Source organism: Artibeus jamaicensis, unplaced genomic scaffold, assembly GCF_021234435.1.
Source record: "Artibeus jamaicensis isolate MK-2021 breed Jamaican fruit bat unplaced genomic scaffold, CSHL_Jam_final contig_3176, whole genome shotgun sequence".
Taxonomy (NCBI): Eukaryota; Metazoa; Chordata; class Mammalia; order Chiroptera; family Phyllostomidae; genus Artibeus; species Artibeus jamaicensis.
The window spans coordinates 6,503,715-6,523,744 of NW_026521740.1; the positions used below are offsets into that span (position 1 = coordinate 6,503,715).

The following is a 20,030-nucleotide window of genomic DNA, read 5'->3' on the forward strand; positions in this document are numbered from 1 at the left end:
AGTCTTAGAACATGCCATTAGTTAGCTAATATCCATTCATTCATGAATGCCTACCATGAGCATCTTCTAGCTGTTAGGAATGTAGGAGGCATTGGCTATCCATGAGGTAGCTTGCTTCATAAAACTTATAATTGAGTTGGAGTGGACATATGTTTTCATTTCTTTTGGGCCAATAACTAGGAATGGGATTGCCAGATTGCCTGGTAGTTGTAAGTTCAACTTTTGTTAAGGTAGTTGTACCATTTTACATTTGCACTAACAGTGATGAGAGTTCCACTTCATACGGTTAGATCTTTTTAAGACAATCTAGCCATTCTAAGGATGTACGTTAATATATCAACATGGTTTTCATTTGTACTCCTGGGTAACCACTGATATTGACTATCTTTTCATGTGCTAATTGGCCATTCCTATGTCTTCTATTGTGAAATGTCTGCTCAAATATTTTTCCATTTTAGTTGGAGTTTTTGTCTTCTCATTGAGCTGTGAGAGTTTTTTATATCAGTTCTGTATATGAATCTTTTGTCAGATACATGTGTTGTGAATACTTTCTTCCATTCCGTGGTTTCCTTTTCCATGTTCTTAATGGTGCCTTTCCAAAGCAAAGTTTTGAAGTTTGATTAAGTCTAACTTATCAAAGTTTTCTTTTATGGCTCATGATTTTTTATGGCTCAGGCTTTTTGTGTCACATCTAAAGAATATTTGCTTATGCCGAGGCTGCAAAGATTTTTGCCTTATGTTTTCTGCTAGAGCGTTTTTCCTTTTAGCTTCCACATACAGATATGATACGTTTCTAGTTGAGACTTTAATATGATGTAAAACAACATTCGGGACTTATTTTTAAAATTGCCCTCTTGCTTTTCATCTCTCAGTGCTTCCTATTGCTGCACCCTTATTTCTTATACCCTCCAGCCCCTTCTGACTTGTTTCTTGTAGTCTAGGAAACCAGGAGACCAAGTTCATTGGAAGATACTGTGAGACGGAAAGTGAAAGACAAATATTGTTAAGTGCTAGGGGATTTAAGGCATCTATTTTGGCATTATCGAAGCCTGACTTTGCTGGCTTTGAGGACCTGTATTTTTCAGATGGTCACATAATAGGATCTCTGGAGAAGTGCCATGCTAGTCCCTATATTATATTATTTTAAGTTTACTCAGTGTTATGTAATTTGGGAAACCTTAGGCCATTTTTTAGTATTAGTAATTCTCATATTGTGCCTTGCATAATTCCAGTCACATAAAAAGTTCTTGGTAAATTAAATATATTCTGGTGATTGGCAGCAAATGGAAATGACAGAGTTACTATTTTCTAGAAGAGTGGATTTGCTTTTTTGGCTGTTGTATATTTTTAATTTCCAATGCATGTATATTTGATTATATATTATATACATATATCATTTATTTACATATTATGCAAATATATTATTTTTAATTGAAAACATTAAAATATAGACACTGAAAAGAATAAAATAAAATAAATTTAAATATAGCATTATATCTTCATCTTACACTCAAATTATACTATGATTTTGGACTTGGAGACATAATATAGTATTCCCAATTTTTAAATTGGATTCTGAAATTAAACATGAGTGTGTGATTCTTTTAAATGTGAAATTGAATATATTTGCTTAGTGAATAATCAATAGGGGAGACTGTATTTACTAATAATTAGACTGTTATATTTAGAACCCACATCAATTAATACATTTTTTTGTAAAGGTACGATGATTTATTGACAGTAAAACTCTCCTTTAAAAATGTAAGACACTTCATAACCAGTTTTGACCAACCTTTATTTGCTGCTCAAAAAATAAGCATGTCTCAATTATTCTACTCAAAACCATCAGGGTTATAAAGGGGATTACCGTGCCTATCCTACAAAAAACTTTGGATGTCCCCTTATGCTTCTGTAAAATTTTTATGTTTATAATCATTCATATTCAGCACATGCCTTCTAAATATGCCAGTGAAAAATAAAATGATTACTTGCCCTCAAATGTTCAGCAGACATTCTAAATTAGCCAGCTGGTCTCTTGTCATAGCTGAAAATATATGGTCTTTTTATGAAAAGTGACAGTAAGTACGTCCATGGCACCAGTCACTTGACATGCAAGTGGAAATTCTGTTGGTGCAATGACTTATGATTGGAGAAGGGTAAAAGTGTGTAAAGAAAGAGAATTGATTAGAACAGGGTTACTCATGCCTTGCAGTGGATCCCAGAGAATAATTCATTTTAAGGAAGTGAAATCACCTTGTTTTATGGCAAGGCCGTAATCTCAAGGTCTACATTTAAGTTTTTTTATTATTATTGAAGATTCAGAAGTCATTTAAAAACATGACCTATTAGAACAATTCAATGCACCAAGTCTATTTGCAAAAATTGTGTTGTAAATCATGATTCATTACGTGACCATGATCAGCATACAGTGTTAGAAATTCATCTCTCTGATGATGCAGCCCTGTCCCTGTGGTTCCTTTTGTGCAATGGAATAGTCTTCACCCCCACTTTTATTTCTTCTTTTTTTCCTTTGCTCTGTTTTGCTCAATTTTGTTCCTCTATTTTATTGTCTGCTCTCTCTTAAACTACCTTATACTTTTTCTTGGTCTATCTTTTGTAATCTGACTTCCATCCCCAGTACTATGAGATGTATGATAGGGACAAAACACCATAATAAATAAAGCCATCTTTATTTTCACTGAGACTCCAGACTCCTCTCACAGATCATGAAATAACAAACAGATGAGTGCCTGGATGATGGAGTTGGGGAGGGCTTTAGAGAGCTTCTCCCCAGGGTCCCTTGTTTAAAGATGAGAAACTGAAACCCAGTGAGGCCAAGGGACTTGCCCAGAGTGAAGTAGCAGACTTCCTGTACTCACAGACCAGTGTTTCACCACCTGCCTAAACTTCCTTTGTGATTAAAACCAACTGAATTTTTCAGTTGGCAGTCACCATCTTGATGGCTAAACCATTTGTGACAGTTGTCTCTTTTCTTGAGAACGCATTCAACCATTATTGCATGGTGTTGATGGAGCACCTGTCACATGGCAGGACTACTGAGGATGCAACAGAAAACAGAGACTAGCCCTCGTAGTCACCGCTCTGGTGGCATGAAGGTGATAAACAGCATAAATGAGCAAAACACATAGTATGCAGGATGACGGTAAGTGTTTTTGAGGAAAAACAGTCAGAAAAAGGAAATTTGGGATTTATATTTTAGAGTTGAGGAGGGCAGGGTGGGCAAAATCCTGAGCAGTGTAGCTGGGAAGGTATCAGAAAACATTAGAGTAAAAACCTACTGTGGTAGGAAGCTGTACAATCCATTTCCCTCATGGCTGCAAAATGTGGACCTTTTTCCACAGGGAAAGAAGCCAAGACTTCCATAGATCTCTCCTTTATATTCTATAAGAAGTCAACCCAACCAGGAGGACATCTTGGTGTTTGGGACTTTTACCCAAAATATTTGCAGCAATCAGAAGAATTTTCTTTTATATTGCACATCGAGATGCAGGTGATTATAACAACTACAACTCTGCCCATGAAAACTGTAAATGGACTTAGCTAGCATTTGAGATCTGCTCAGGGAAAACTGGATTTGTGTCATTGGGCCAGGGCCTGCTTTCTGACATCATAAAAGCTTAACCTATAGGACTCATATGAATCACAGCTTGAGAGAGCTCTACCAATTGGAAACACTTTGCCCTCTGACCTGGAAAGCAGAGGACAGGAGAAAAGTCATTTGTTTACTTAAAAAAGAAGCAGTTTTCTGACAATGACCACACCTTTGAGCATCTTATGAAGGAAATAACTCTCAATGAGCTCAGGAGATTTAACTATAAACTTTTACTGTAAGTAGAGGAGAGCCAGCTTTGTGATTGTTAATTTTCTTGTGTTTTGCCTGATATTAAGGAAAGATTTTTTGATTTAAAAATTTTTCAAGAATGTCTATTTATCTATCATAGATGAGAGTAAATATGAAGCTTCTAACCAGAAACTCTTCATGTTTGGATGCATAACCTACATATCTACATATAGCTATAAATTTCCCTTAGAGGCTTTCAGATTCATTTATACTTGTTAGTTTTTTTTAAATCTGTCATTTCAGAGGGAAAAATATCTTAACCAAGTTTCAAAAACTGTCTTTATTTAGTCCTTTATTCATCTGCAAATATTTCTTCAATACATATTATATGCCAGGTACTATACTAGGCAGTCTATTCAATAAGTTTTAGGACAAGCTTTTCTATAGTTTATGTATTTTCTTATTTCTTAAGGATCAAACTCAGCTGCAGTTAGAAGCTTACTACACAAATGCCTCTCCAAATTTCTTTGTGTATTAATACATTATAAAACAATGATCCATGAAATGTGTATAGTACCATCAACTTCTGGAAGAGAACTGGTCAAGTTTGAATTAAGCGTTAATTTAAGGGATAGAGAATTACTATACAATATATCTGCCTCACTTTAGAGGTAGGACAATGATATTATTAATAAAATAAGTTTCAAAATTTTGAATTTTCTAAATAGACTCTCCATAATAGTGTTATGCTGTCAAAATCTAGTTTAAAAAGTCACAGGGATATAAAGATCAGCATAGGGAATATAGAAATAATATTATAATAACTATGTATAGTGACAGGTTAGTAGTACTAGACTTATTGGGAGGATCACTTCATAAGTCATACAAATGTATTACCACTATGCTATACCCCTGAAAGTAATATAATATTTAATAACAACTGTAACTGAAAAAAAGGTATTGAAACTGTTTTCAATCAAGGCATGGATATTTAGGATCCTTAAAATTTTCAGTAATGGGAGGACTTCCATTTATGGAAAGTGGAGCAGAAATGCTTTTCCACTTTCCTTCTGCTAACCCAACTAAAGACTCTAAGCATTGTCTATAAAACAAACGTAAGAAGACTCTGAAAGATGAAGAGAAGAAGGCAAGCCAGTTAGGGATCTTAAAACCCAATGAACAACACAGCAATGAGTTCATGAGTTTTTTTCTCCTCATATATCCCAGATTTATTGTTGAAAAAGTCAGCAACTGAGAAACACCAATGGGTGCAGATAAACACAGCACCAACAAAAGCCTGCTCTTACTGCCACAGGACCAAGGAAGGGAAGGAAGACTTTTAGACAACAATTGTTCTATTCTACTCTTGGACCAATCAGAGAACACCAGTCTCCACTACTTCCTGTCTTGCTTAAGGTTTGGGGAGGAGAGAAGCTAACAAACACTTATGAAGTCACTGCTCAGAGAACAGGCTCACTAAAAGACTGATTTTTTTTTACCACTTTAAATTCCTTTTATTTTTATTTTTTATTGTTCAAGTACAATTGTCTCAATTTTCCCCCTCAACTCCCCCCTCCATGCCCATCCCCACTTCCCACCCTCAATCCTACCCCTCTTTGGCTTTTTCTGTGTGTCCTTTATATATGTTTCTTGGCAACCCTTCCCCTTCTTTCCCTTGTTATCCCCCTCCTCCTCCCCTCTGGTTACTGTCAGTTTGTCCTTTATTTCAATGTCTCTGGTTATATTTTGCTTGCTTGTTTGTTTTGTTGGCTAGGTTCCACTTATAGGTGAGATCATGTGGTATTTGTCTTTCACCATCTGGCTTATTTCACTTAGCATAATGCTCTCCAGTTCCATCCATGCTGTTGTGAAGGGAAAGGGCTCCATCTTTCTTTCTACTGCTTAGTATTCCATTGTATAAATGTACCATGGTTTTTTTATCCACTAATTTACTGGTGGGCACTTAAGTTGCTTCCAACAATTGGAGTAAAAATAGGCTCTTCAACAAATGGTTAGGAGATCTGGACAGCTACATGCAAAAAAAAAAAAAATGAAACTCAATCACCAACCTATATCATACACAAAAATAGACTCAAGATGAATAGAAGATTTAAATATAAGTTGCAACACCATAAGAGTTCTAGAGGAGAACATAGGCAGGAAAATCTCAGATATTCCCCACAGCAATATTTTTACCAATAAGTCCCCTAAAGCAAGGGACATAAGGAAAGAATAAATAAATGGGATTTCATTAAAATAAAAAGCTTCTACATGGCTAAAGAAAACATCAGCAAAATGAAAAGGAAACCAACCAAAGGGCAAAACATATTTGTAAATGATACTCAGGCAAGGATTTGATCTCAAAAATATATAAAGAACTCACATGACTCCACTCCAGAAAGACAAACAACTCAGTCAAGAAATGGGCAAAGGGCCTAAGCAGACAATTCTCCAAGGAGGACATACAGATGGCCCAGAGACATATGAAAGAGTCCTCAGCATCACTAACCATCAGAGAGATGCAAATTAAAACTACAATGAGATACCACTTCACACCAGTCATAATGGCCATCATAAACAAATGAACAAACAACAAGTGCTGGCAAAGTTGTGGAGAAAAGGGAACCCTAATACACTGTTAGTGGGAATGCAGACTGATGCAGCCACTGTGGAAAACAGTATGGAATTCCATTCAAACACTAAAAATGGGACTGCCTTTTGACCCAGCAATTCCACTGCTGAGTTTATACCCTAAGAATCCTGAAACATCAATTCAAAAGAACTTATGCACCCCAATGTTCATAGCAACACAATTTACAACAGCCAAGTATTGGAAGCAACCTAACTGAAATTTCATTGTAAGATTATAGAAGACTTTTCCTTCTCAACACTTAACACTATACCAACAAGGCTCAAGTAGAATAACAGTAGCTTTCAGCCGAAAGATGTGCAAGATGCAAAATATGTGAATATAAAAATAATACAACCATAAGGAAAAATATACAAATTTGTGGTTACATTTAAAGACTTTAACACTATTCTCTGAACAATTCCTAGAACAACTAGAAAGAAAATTAGCAAGGGTATAGAAGAACTCAAAAACACCATCGACCAATAGAATCTAATTGATATTTATAGGACATTCCACTAAACAACAACAGAATACCCATTCTTTTCAAGTGTCCATGGAACCTATATCAAAATAGATCATATCATAGGTCATGAAAATAATCTCAACAAACATTTAAAATTAAAGTTATACAGAATGTTTTCTCTGACCACAATGGAATAAAAGTAGAAGTCAGTAACAAAGAAAACAGGAAAATTTCTAAGTTCTTGGAAATGAAACAATGCTCTTAAGTAATCTACAAGTCAAAGAAGAAACTCTATGGGTCTCAAAGGAAATTAAAAAATACATTGAATTGAATGAAAATGAAAATACAACATATCAAAATTTGTGAAAAGCAGCTAAGGCAGTGCTGAGAAGCAAACTCATAGCAGTAAATGCACACATTACAAAGGAGGAAAAAAATTTAAATCCACATTCTCAGCGCTCCCCTCAAGAACCTAAAGGAAAAGAAACAAAATAAATTCAAAGCAAACAAAAGAACTAATAAGGGCAGAAATCCATGAAATTCAAAGCAGAAAACCAGCAGAGGAAATGAATAAAATAGTTATTCTTTAAAAACATAAAATTGACAAAGACCAACAAAGAAAAAAGAAAAAGGCACAGATGATTGGTGTCAAGAATGAAAATGTAGATGTTACTGCAGACCCTGTGTGTTAGTTTGCCTGGGCTGCCATGGTGAAGTACCATGGACTGAGAGGCTTAAACTACAGCAAGTTATTATCTCACTGTGCTGGTAGCTAGAAATGCAAGACCCAGGTTGTTGGCAGGGTTGGTTCCTCCTGAGAGCTTTGAGGGGAAAATCTGTTCCAGGTTTCTCTTCTTCTTTGTACATGACTTTCTTCTTTCTGTACATATCTCTGTGTCCAAATTGCCCCTTTTCATAAAGGCACTAGTCACAACTCACTGGAGCTTGATTGCCTCTTGGAAGACCCTGTATTCCCACATAAGACCCCATTCTACGGTACTAGGGGTTAGGATTTCAACATATGGATTTTGCAAGATAATTCAACACATAACACCCTGCAAATGACAAGGAAATACTTTTAAAAACTTCATACACATAAAATTGACAATTTAGGCAAAATAGGCCAACTCTCTGAAAAAAATCTACCACCACTCACACAATATAAAGTAAATCATTTGAATGTTCCATAACTGTTAAGAAAATAAAATTCATTATTTATAAAATACAAAAAAAGCCTCCAAAAACAGACAAAATATGGCCCAACTCTGCAGGCCCAGGCGGTTAAGTGGAGAATTACACCAGACATCAGTTCTACACAATCTCTTCCAGAAAGTGCAAGCAAAGGGAGCACTTTCCAATTCACTTTATGAACCTGTGCTACCCTGACACCAAATACAAGTCAAGAGCAAGTGGGCAGCGACCAGAGGGGAGAGGGAAGGGAACTTAAGGGGAAAAAGGGGGAGGGATTTTGAGGAACAAGTATGAATGACACAGAGATGAGGACTGGGGGGGGGAATGGGAGGGAGGGGGGAGACTGGGCGGGGGGGGGGGGAGAGAAAAAAAATGTACTTGAAAAGTAACCAAATAAAAAAAAAAAGATAACACACACATACACACAAAGCTACAGGCCAATATTTCTTATAAATGTAGGTGTAAAAATCCTTACTAAAATATTGACAAATCGAATTTAGCAATATAAAAATAATTATACTCCATGAGCAATTAGGGTTTACTTCAGAGATATAAGACTGACTCAGTATAATCTACCATATTAGCAGGCTAAAAAATAAAAAATCATGAAAACAAAAACTACAATTGTTGCAGAAAAACCGTTTGACAGAATTTAACACCCACTCTTGATAGAAAAAAATCTCAGGAAAAATAGAGATGCTGGAGAATTTACTCAATTTCTTCAACTTGATTTTAAAAATCTATAAAAAATGAGCTTGTCAGGATGGTCAAGTGGTCTAAAAAATCTACAAAAAAAAGCTTTTATTGCTAAAATTTAACTTAATGGTGAAAACTGTATATTTTCTCCTGAGATCAGGAACAAGGCAAAGATGCTTGTACAGAGACACATAGGACACATATATCAATGGATCAGAACCAAGAATCCAGAAATAGGACTCACAAATATGCCACACTGACTTCTGACAAAGGTAAACAGGCAATTTAATGTAGGAAGAGTTTACTTTTCAACAAATGGTGCTGGGCAAGTGGACATCCACATGCATCAGAAATGAATCTAGACTTAAGACTCACATCTCATTAAAAAGTTTACTAAAAATGAGTTCCAGACTTAAATGTAAGATGTAAAACTCTAAACTTTTAGGGAAAAATTTCACAGGAAAAAGAATTTGCCACCTAAGGCTAGGCAAAGAAATCCTAAATTTGAAACCAAAAGTGTAATCTCTAAAACAAAAAAATTAGCAGTAGTAACATTAGCAAGATGGCTGTATAGGAATTTCTAGCCCTCATCTCCTGCCAGAAACATCAGTTTAAACAACTATCCATGCACAAAAACACCTCACAAAAGCTAGGCTTACAGCACTGTTGCATCCACCGTCACGAGAAACAGAGGTTCGGAGACTTTCAGAATTTTCAAGATGTTACTTTATTGGCCAAGTTTTACCTGCACAGGGGCGAGCTCTCTGAGTGTCCGAGGACACTATGCTCAGGAGAGCTGCAGATGAGAGCCGCGCCCCGTCGCTTACAGCTATGTCCTTATATAGGGGTATGCAAGCAAGCTTCGAACAGAAGCAGATGTGGCTGTTAGCTATTGGCTAGCTCTAAACAGCTGATTGCCATTGGCTTATTAGGGAAATTCAAAAGGCTCTTTGTGTAGTTGGCGGTTAGCCCTTTTAGGAAGTAAAAATTTCCCTGTTCCTAGTCAGCCTAACTTTAGTTCCTGGTCAGCCTAACTTTATCCGGGGCGTGTTCGGGATTGTCCCTTTTCAGCTGTTTTGGACCTCAACAAGCACCTGAGAGGAACACAGAAATAAAAAAGACACATTGAAGAGAATAGGAAGGGCAGTTCTACATCACCCACCACCCCTCCCCAAGCCCAGGCACCCCATCATGGAGAGAGAGACACAGTGAGATATCTATACACACTTAACAGAATGGCTAAAACGAGAGGTGAAAATCCCAAATGCTGACAAAGATGCAGAGAAAATGGATCACTCATAAACTGCTGGAGAGAATATACATAGTAGAGCCCCTCTAAAAACATTTTGTCAAGTGTCTTAAAAAGCTAAATATACAACTACCATTCACCCAGTCATTTCCTTCCTGGGCATTTATGACAAAGAAATGAAAAGTTGCCTTTATATGAACACCTGTACATAAATGATTCTAACAATTCTATTCATTACAACCCAATACTGCAAGCCCCCCAAACACCCATTAACAGACAGATGGTTAAACATATTTTACACTCTCCATATCATGAAACACTCCTTAAAAACAGACGAGCAAAATACAGATGCAAACAATAACATGAGTGACTCTCCAGAGAATTATGCCAGGTGAAAAAAGTCAATCTTAAGAGATTACATGCTATATGACTCTATGTATGTAACATTATTTAAATGATAAAATTACAGAAGTGGAGAAAGTATTCGTGGTTTCCAGGAGTAAGATGGGACAGAGGGAGGGCCAGTAGGTGTGGCTATAAAAGGGCCACGTGGTGGGAGTGTTCCGTGTCCTGCCCGTGTTGGCGTTGGCATCCACGTCGTGATATTGTCCTCCATGTACTTTTATCCCTGGGGAAAAATGTTAAAATATGTGTGTGTGATTATATTATATATTATATATTATATGTTGTATATTATACATTATACATTCTATATTATATGTTATGTTGTATGTTGTATGTTATGTGTTATATATTATACATTCTGTATTATATATTCTATATCATATATTGTATATTATATATTAGTTAAAAATATCTAGGATTTCTCTACATTCTGACATCCCTGTACAAGTCAACAACTATCCACTGAAAATAAAAATTTTAATTGAAAAATTTCACTAACTCTGGCCTGGCTGGTGTAGCTCAGTAAATTGAGTGCGGGCCTGTGAACCAAAGGATCACAGTTTGATTCCCAGTCAAGGCACATGCCTGGGTTGCCGGCCAGGTCCCCAACAAGAGCACATGAGAGGCAACCACACAGTGATATTTCTCTCCTCTTTCTCCTTCCCTTCCCCTCTCTATAAAAATAAATTAATTAAACCTTTTAAAAAATTCACTAACTCTAGACCTGGCTGGTGTAGCTCAGTGGATTGAGCACGGGCCTGTGAACCAGACAATCGCGGTTCGATTCCCAGTCAGGGCACATGCCAGAGTTGCAGGCAGGTTCCCTGCAGGCCAGTTCCCAGCAGGGGACGCACGAAAGGCAACCATACATTGATGCTTCTCTCCCTCTCTCCTTCCCTTTCCCTCTAATGATAAATAAATAAAATCTTTAAAAAAATTCACTAACTCTACTCAAAATGCAGTCACCTCTGCTTGCATTGATCATTTAGATTTTCAATATAGTAAAAGAAAATTCTATGGAAGACTGAATGGATTTTAAATTCAGTAATTGTCTTCCTTAAGAAGAAACTGGCATATTCACCAAAGGGAGTTGGTAATGGCTGCAGAAATATCTTCTTATTATTGATTGGCTTATTAGTAAGCCACAGAAATAACAGAAAATCAGAATGAACAGGGTCTCAATTTGCTTTCTTTTTATTCCATAGCTGTAGTCTTTCTTAACCAAATCAAAGAGAAATTGTAAGTTACCCCGTGGTTCTGGCTGTTAAAGGGAATGATCTATTTCTTCGTATGAGAATTGACTGGTTAAAATGTGTGTCTCTTTTATAAAACTCAAGTTGAAGATATGTATTTAACTAAGTCTGTTATTCCTTCACTCATTCCTCCATTCACAACCATTTAGTGAGGACCTATTAGGTACCAGGCACTGCTCTAGAAACTGGATTTCCAGACAGAACAAAGCAAAGGCCGTGCTCTTCTAGCACACACATGCCCGTTAGGAAAGACGATGTAATAAATAATTCTCTACTTGGGTAAAGTCCAAGAAAAATGGGCTTTCTAAATTATGTTGCGTGGGCTAGTTGGTCAGTTGGTTTTGATAGTAGAAAACAAACCAAAAAGAATGGCGTATGCAATGCTGTGAAGACTATTTAGCAATGGTGTCTATTTGGGGATCTCCTTTTCACAAGTGACGGGGAGCACCTTCTGTTTCCTTCTGGGGGGTCCCCCATTCCCATGTCTCACTGTACATTGAGTTTCATGAAGTAAAAACTGCCTTTAGTTCATGTAGGAGGAGGGGAGTGAGGCAGAGTGGGTTCTTCCCTTTTCTAGTCTTATCTGTTCATAGGCACACCTCCTTCATTATCACATAAGCTCCTGTGTTCCCTTCACCCCGGAAGCTGGCACCAAGCAATGATCAGGCAGTAGGAGCAGAAGGCAGAGCTCACTGCTGTGCAATTTCTCCTTGTTCCTTAAGAAAGTAACTCACTAGTCTGTCCTCTTTCTTCCTTCATGTAGATGAAGTCCATATACCAAGCTTCTTACTATTCTTGTGTACCTTCAACATGTGACATGATGGTTCAAGCATAATTCCCATTCTTTTCCTTTTTTTTAGATTCTAAACCTAAATTAGGTTTAGATTTTAGCTTCATTCTTCTTCTGTTATGGTGGGAGGTTGCTCAAGATAGTTCAGATTTCATTTCTACTTAGGACCTACGGGGGAAAATCTGATGCCACTAGACCACCATGGGACCCCAAAGGAAACCCAACCAAAAAAGTGGAGAAAAACCCAGTGGGACCCCATTGTCTCATCTGAGATTTATAGGCTTGCATTATGGATGGGAATGTGAGGTTAGCTGTCTCTTTTTAGGAATCTTCATTTTCAATTTTTACTAAATGTAAATCCCGAGGATGCCGTATTCATTAAAACTGCTTAAGTGATTTCTGCGACCTAGAATTGGATAAGCTCTCTGATTATGAACAAGAATTTGCTGCCAAGTGTTGTAAAGGGGTAATGAGGTGCAGGTGAGTCACTGAAATCCACTGACAGTGCAAAGCAAAGAAGAGTGGGTACATCTGCGTGGGGCAAAAATTTGGAAGCTTTTTTCTAGATTTGTGGTATAGATCTAACAAAACGTTTTTCTTCCATTGTTCTAAGTCATCAGTACCCACCTTACAATATAGAATTGAGGACAGAGCATAGCCATGGCTGTCCATACGCACCTGTTTGGGCCATGACCTGATTCACCTGACAGTAACTCATGCATATTCATCCTTCAACCAGGATCCCCTTTGACTGCACAAAGGCACCACACAAAATCCCTTCCTGGCAGGAGGCAGAGGAGGCAGGGAGAAGCAGTGCCTCCTCCCTGGGTTTTCCCCTCCAGCCAGGTACCACTTGGTAAGTTCTACCCTTAGCCCCGGTACTAATTCTCTAGGTCTTTTCTGAACTACTTTTGAATTAAATTTAAGCAACTATTTGCTCCATTAATCCATGCAGCCCAGTAGCACACTGTGTGCATTTACAGTACAATATTTCAAATGAAGTGGAACTTCAAAGCCATTCGATATGTATGGGGAAAGGGGGGCCTGATATAGCCAGAAGGAAGTAATAATCTCCCAAGGATTTCAGCAGAGAGCTAAACTTAGCTGCAGACTTCACTTTCCATTTATCTTTCGATGTATAGCTACGTGGAGCACCTTGGGACCCAGCCCTGTGCTGCAGATAAAGCCTTAGGAATGAGACGGAAAGCGGATCTGTACTTGGTCAGAATGAATATTTCCCATCATCTTAAATTCTCTTTCCCTGCCCAAGTTACCAAGGAAACGGAGTTCTTAATGTTTTGCTTGCAAATGCATATTCTTTACCCTGAAGCAGAGTCTTCTGTGCAAGGAAGTGTTGGTGTCAGCAGCTGGGTGTAAAGGGACAGGACTGAAAGACAAAAGTTGTCTTTTGCCCTAGAAGTTGACCGAGGGACTTGGGTCTGGCTTCAGCATATCACCTATGGTTGGAAGAAACAAGACCATTTGGCTCCCTCTGTCTGGAACTGGGACACACAAAAGATGGATGCATTTCTCTATTTGGAAGTGGACTGGACAGAACCTGGTTTTGATGGAAGCAGATCAGTATGGATAAGGCTCCTACAACCTACCTCTGGCTCCCAATCACATAAATGACATAAAACACACAAACCACACACATACCACACACATGCATTCACACACTGTCTTCCATGGTGTAGTCCAGGGTTTTTTCCATTTGCAACACATTATCTGACAGCAGGAGTTTTTCATAACATACCCACAGCTCCCATAAAATGATCCAGAGGGCACATAGGCAAAACATCCAACTCTAAATGAAAAGGGGGAAAAAAGTTTTGTTTCAAGCTCCCTATCTATAGTGAGATACTTTCTTCTCAAAAAATTAGTCTCTTGACTCTAGTCAGTAGCTTCTTCTCACTTTTGGTGCAATATTAATTCAACAAGATTTTGTTATACCAGGGCCTCCCTGGGAAGAACTTCCAGCCCTTTGGGGGAAAAGACTGAAAGCATCCCAGAAACAATTACACTTGAAAACAGAAAACAGTGTTCGATAATGAACAGGGAAATGCTAAAGGAATATACTCAGGTGCACAACAAACAAAGGTTCTGGCAGGGTGTCCCGGGGGCTGAAATGCAGGGGGATGATTAGGCAGAGATCATCAGGGTGAGCCATAAGGTCTGCCCCCTAAATGCTAAACAGATGTGTCTGTCTTGGGGTCATTTTCAGTGCAGCCTCGTTCCCTCCTGGGTGAGTCATCTGGTTGTTTATTTAGCTTTTAAATCTGAAAGCCATATTCCCTTTCCATCCCAGTTTTGCTGGCGACAACAAATTTAATTTGAATGCTTAATTTCCACCAACACACTGAGTAGAAGTGCCTCTTAGTTGCTTGCCCACTTGACCATCCTTGAGGTGGGACGTGCATTGTGTCATAACTGCTCATGGAAACAGCCTCCCCCTCTGCAGATTTGTGTGTAGCCTTATATTGCTGATGCTGTAATGGCAGTTTTTCCTTTTCATATAGAAAATGAGTTAGAAGCAGATGAAAAGGAAGCATTTGATTGCCCTCAATCAGACTCCGGCTTTCCGTTGTCATTAAATCAGAGGCTTATTTGAAATCCGTTGTTGACAGTAACCCATTCTTAGCCCGCGTATGTGATCCTTGAGTCTGTGTGTGATTTCGTGTTTTATTTCTTCTTCATGCACTGCTTCTGTGATGGGCTCATTGTTATGCACCATTTCTGGGGAGTCTCACCTTAGAGTGTGCTTACAAAGCTGGCAGAAAACAGAATTCAGTCTGAGGGTTAGCCATGTGGAAATGACAGTGTAAAAATTAAATTGAATTTATAAGCCCAGTTCTTCATTGCTCACTTATGACAGTAACTACGATTTGAAATGGCATCATTTTAGCATTTTTTAAGTTTCTTTACATACGAGGTATATAATACACAGAGCCAGCTGAATTATTAAACCTTTTTAAACTTCAATCAAAATTCTCTTTGGACTAAAAAAAAATGTGATTACCTCAGGCTGAAAGTGAACTGAAATCTACTTGTAAAACTAGCTTGAAGGTGTGGGTGTTCCACTTCTCTTAGTGGTTGGTGATTCTACATGAATATGTCTTATAAATGTATTTCTATGTTTGTGCCAATGAATGTATTATATGTATTTTTACATTGATCTGTTTCTGTGTACCTTGTCCTCTGTGCCAGTTAAATCTCTCTCAGACTAATGGTCATGTCATATATTACTGTAAGTAAACAAATGTGTATGTTAAGATCATTTCTTACCTACATCACCTCTAACCTTTGTGTAAAATGTCTGTTACATTAGCATAAGTATTAAGAAGATGCCATTTCGGCTATATATAGGGCTGCCTTCAGCTAATCAGTTTTTCATGCATTTAAATAGGAATATTAGAATGATGGTAATTACTTTAGTTTTCCATGAATGATCCATCAAGACATTGCTTTTCGCTAGATGGCATTGCTCAGGGTTAGTAGGACAGAGTCGAATTGTTAACTGGGTTGGAATATCTTCAGTGTTAGGTTGGTGACTTAAAAAAAACAACCTTATTCTTAAGCTTTATGTTATTTCCAGTTGCTTTAGAAAGACTAGAGTAATGTAAAACACATGAAGATTAAGTGAAATTGCAATAAATTATAAAATAAGACCTGTTTGTTAAATGCATGAGAGACAAAAGACTTTCAGGCTGATGACCAAACCTATCTCTCTCTCTCTCTCTCTCTCTCTCTCTCTCACACACACACACACACACACACACACACACACACACACACAGGATTAATGTGAAAAAATTCCTAAGTACATTTTGGAAAATGGCCTTTTATCCAAAGAAGACCTTTCTTTCTTCCTTTGCACAAACATATTTCTACAATTTTATAAATTACTTGCACATATAAACTCAACTTTATAAGGCTGAATTTAAAACAGCTTGCACTCTGGTACAGAACACACTTATGTCCTTAAACTGCCTTTAAGGATGCTGGAGTTTGATGTTGCCAGTGCACAAATATGGTAAACCGCCTGGTAGCCAATAATTCTGCTTCAGCTGTGTTTCCTTCTTCGTTTGCACCAAGATATCAAAATAATTGCATGTTTGCTTCATTGTTTTCTAAAAATTAGTAGAAAACTGGATAAAATGATTGGCTTGATACTGAAAAAAAAGCCTCTCTTTTAAACCAACATTCTAAGAAAAAGGCAGAAATTTCAACACAGGCTAAGAGTAGCAACTATTTGATTCAACAAAATAATTGTTGAACTCCAGCATGACAAATATATCTCCAATGAGAAGGAAAAGAACAAAAATGGAAGCAGGATATCTGTGTACATTTTTTTTAATCTTCCACAAAACTATGTGCTTGTGTATGGTTGTATAAACACATAGAGAAATATCCATGCATCCTTGTGAACACATATCCAGACTGATAGCAGTAGTTACCTCTGGGGCTGGGAGTGGAATTTAGGAAAGGAAGATAAAGAGAGACTTGTCATTTTATTTCAGGGTCACCTGTATTTTTCAACATGTTTTTATGGTACTTGGGCAATTTAAAAAACAAACAAATAACTAGTAAAACATGATAAAAATCTTGAAATATGTTATCAAAATGTCCACCTACAAGGTGATGTGTAGAGATTTTAGAATGGTTTTCGTAGCTCAGAATACAGAAGCTCCTTGCAACACTCCCATCCATCTTTGAGATGTTAGTCCCTCTGACTCTTTCTCAGGAAAGCTCCATGCTCTGAAGTATGTGATTGTCTAACCATTGTGTTGTACACATGAAACTGATACAAAATGATGTTAAAGGCAAACTGTAATTGAAAGAAATGTTTTAATTTTTTTTAAAAAGAAAGCTTCATGCCCAAACCACAGGCCTACGTACACATGGTAAACTTTGACCCTTCTCACAGCCTAATAACGTTCGCTCGGCAGACATAATGATTTCCATGTTGCCAGCCAGGTGGTGACACTGAGGTTCAAGAAGGTGTATCAGAAACTTGTGCAAGTTCCTACGGCTTTAGGTTGTAAATCTGCATGGGAACCTATGAGCACATACTCAGGTACAGGTCCAGTGTGCAGCCCTGGTCCCTATGGACTAAATGCCACCCACCCGGATTCACTTGTTGAAGTCCTAACCCCCCATGTAACCATATTGGAGATGGAACTTTTTTTAAAATATATTTTATTGATTATGCCATTACAGTTCTATTTCCCCTCTTCATTCCCCTCCACCCTGGACACCCCTCCCCCACCATTCCCCCCCTTTAGTTTATGACCACGTGTCTCAAGTTCTTTAGATTCTATATTTCCCATACTATTCTTGCCCTCCCCCTATCTATTTTCTACTTACCATCTATGCTACTTATTTTCTTTACCTTCTCCCCCCTTCTCCTTCTCCCACTCCCCTGTTGCTAACCCTCCATGTGATCTTCATTTCTATGGTTTTGCTCCTGATCTAGCTGTCCTCTTAGTTTGTTTTTGTTTTAGGTGTGGTTCTTAGTAACTGTGAGTTTGCTGTCCTTTCACTGTTCATCTTTTTTATCTTCTTTTTCTTAGGTAAGTCCCTTTAACATTTCATATAATAAGGGCTTGGTGGTGATGAACTCCTTGAACTTGACCTTATCTGAGAAGCACTTTATCTGCCCTTCCATTCTAAATGAAAGCTTTGCTGGATAGAGCAATCTTGGCTGTAGGTCTTTGGATTTCATGACTTGGAATACCTCTTTCCAGCCCCTTCTTGCCTGTAAGGTCTCTTTTGAGAAATCCGCTGAGAGTCTGATGGGAACTCCTTTGTAGGTGACTGTTAAGGAGCTGATTAAGATTGGAGTCACAAGGGTGGAGGCCTGACCCAATAGACCTGGTACCCTCACAAAGTGGTATCCTCGTAAAGGAATAGATGCCATAAATCAATCTCTGTCTCTCTCTCCCCCCACTCCCTTCCTATCTTTCTCTTTCTCTTTCTCTCTTCCCCCCACTCACCCCATGTGAGGACACAGTGGACATCTACAATCTAGGAAGATAGGAAGAGATCTCTCACCAGAAAACTAATTAGCTGATGCCTAGATCTTAGATTTTTCCAGCCTCAGAACTGTGAGAAAATAAATTTCTGTTGTCTAAGCCACACAGAATATGGTATTTTGCCAATGGCACCTAAGTAGACTAAATTGGTGGTGGAAAGGCATTTGTCGTCCTGAAGGTCAAAGACATTCCATCATCTTTTTGTCCCCTAAAACGTTTTCTACCCCACCAAGGAGCAAACTGCATTATCTGCCTTTCCAGTGCTATCAGCCACCAGTGTTCACTGTCTGCACAGTGTGGGCTGAGGCATGTTATTGTGCAGAGAGAATGGCGCTGGGGTGCAAAGGGAAGAAAGGCACAGGCCTCCTGACCAGTCTAAGGAAAACACTTTGCCACAGCAGTACCAATCCCCAAAGGCCTCTGTAAAGGAAACCATTTAGCTCTTTGTTTATAGCAACCTAGAAAAGCATGATCTTTAGATTCAGATAGACAATGCCACAAATTCCAGCTCTGCTACTTATAACTGCAGAACCAATTCCTTAGCCTAAACCTCAGTTCTACAGGCTTTAGAACTGTGCTTGAGTTTGGCTTGTGCCTAATAGAATTGTTGCAAGAATTAAATGTAACAATTTAATTCTTTAAATAATTCCCTTAGCTCCTGACACATGCTAGGTGCACAATAAAGTGTTAAGTCAGTGTTCCTTCCCTTTCTTGCTTCCTTCATATACTTTTGCCTCATTTCTTCTCATATCTTGCTTCTATTTCTGCTTTTACTAAAGCTGTTTTCTTCTGCAAGTATATTGTACAGAGTTTATAATCTGTAGACAAACTCTGTTATACTTTATATTTCTATAATGTAAAGTATCTTAATAAATTAGATCTTAATAAATGGTTCTATATACATTAATCTTATTTTTTCCTTCTTAAAAATACATCATTAACTATCAGTCCTCATGGTTAACTTTCCCCGAATCCTCCGGTTGCTCCTATGTTACTAGAATCTAGAACTTTATCTCTTGGAGAATACAAACTCAGTGTCAACACAAAGCTCAAGAGAATGTGTTTTATGTGCTCATGTGTCTCATGCCATCAGCATATTATAACAACTCTTAGAAAAAAGTTCAAGTACGTATTGGCTTTTGTTGCCGATATCAAGATTTATTGGTTCAAGAGTTATTGATCATGAGCAAATCTTGGCCATTATTATGCCTTGAGGACAAATAAATTTTTATCAGCTGAGCATGAATCAATATAATTATGGTCTACTTATGCATGTCTTTTTTTCTAACCATACTGAGTTTTCAACCAAATCATGAAATATGAGGGAAATTGCGGAGGGAGGCAGTTGTGAGGAATTAGGCCAACATTTGTACCAATACTAGATAAAGCTACGCCTTATGAGCTCTTGCTGACAGAATTGAAGTAATCCCAGCAAAACATAGAAGTTACTCTGATATTTCTGGTAGCAATATTTTTCCTGATGTATCTCCCAGGCAAGGGAAACAAAAGAAAAA

The 20,030-nt window shown here is 37.9% G+C and overlaps 1 pseudogene; it reads left to right on the plus strand.

The window, feature by feature from the left end:
* Window positions 1–3,157: 3,157 nt before the first annotated feature.
* Window positions 3,158–20,030, plus strand: part of LOC119057894 (60S ribosomal protein L28-like) — a 45,883-nt pseudogene continuing 29,010 nt past the window's right edge.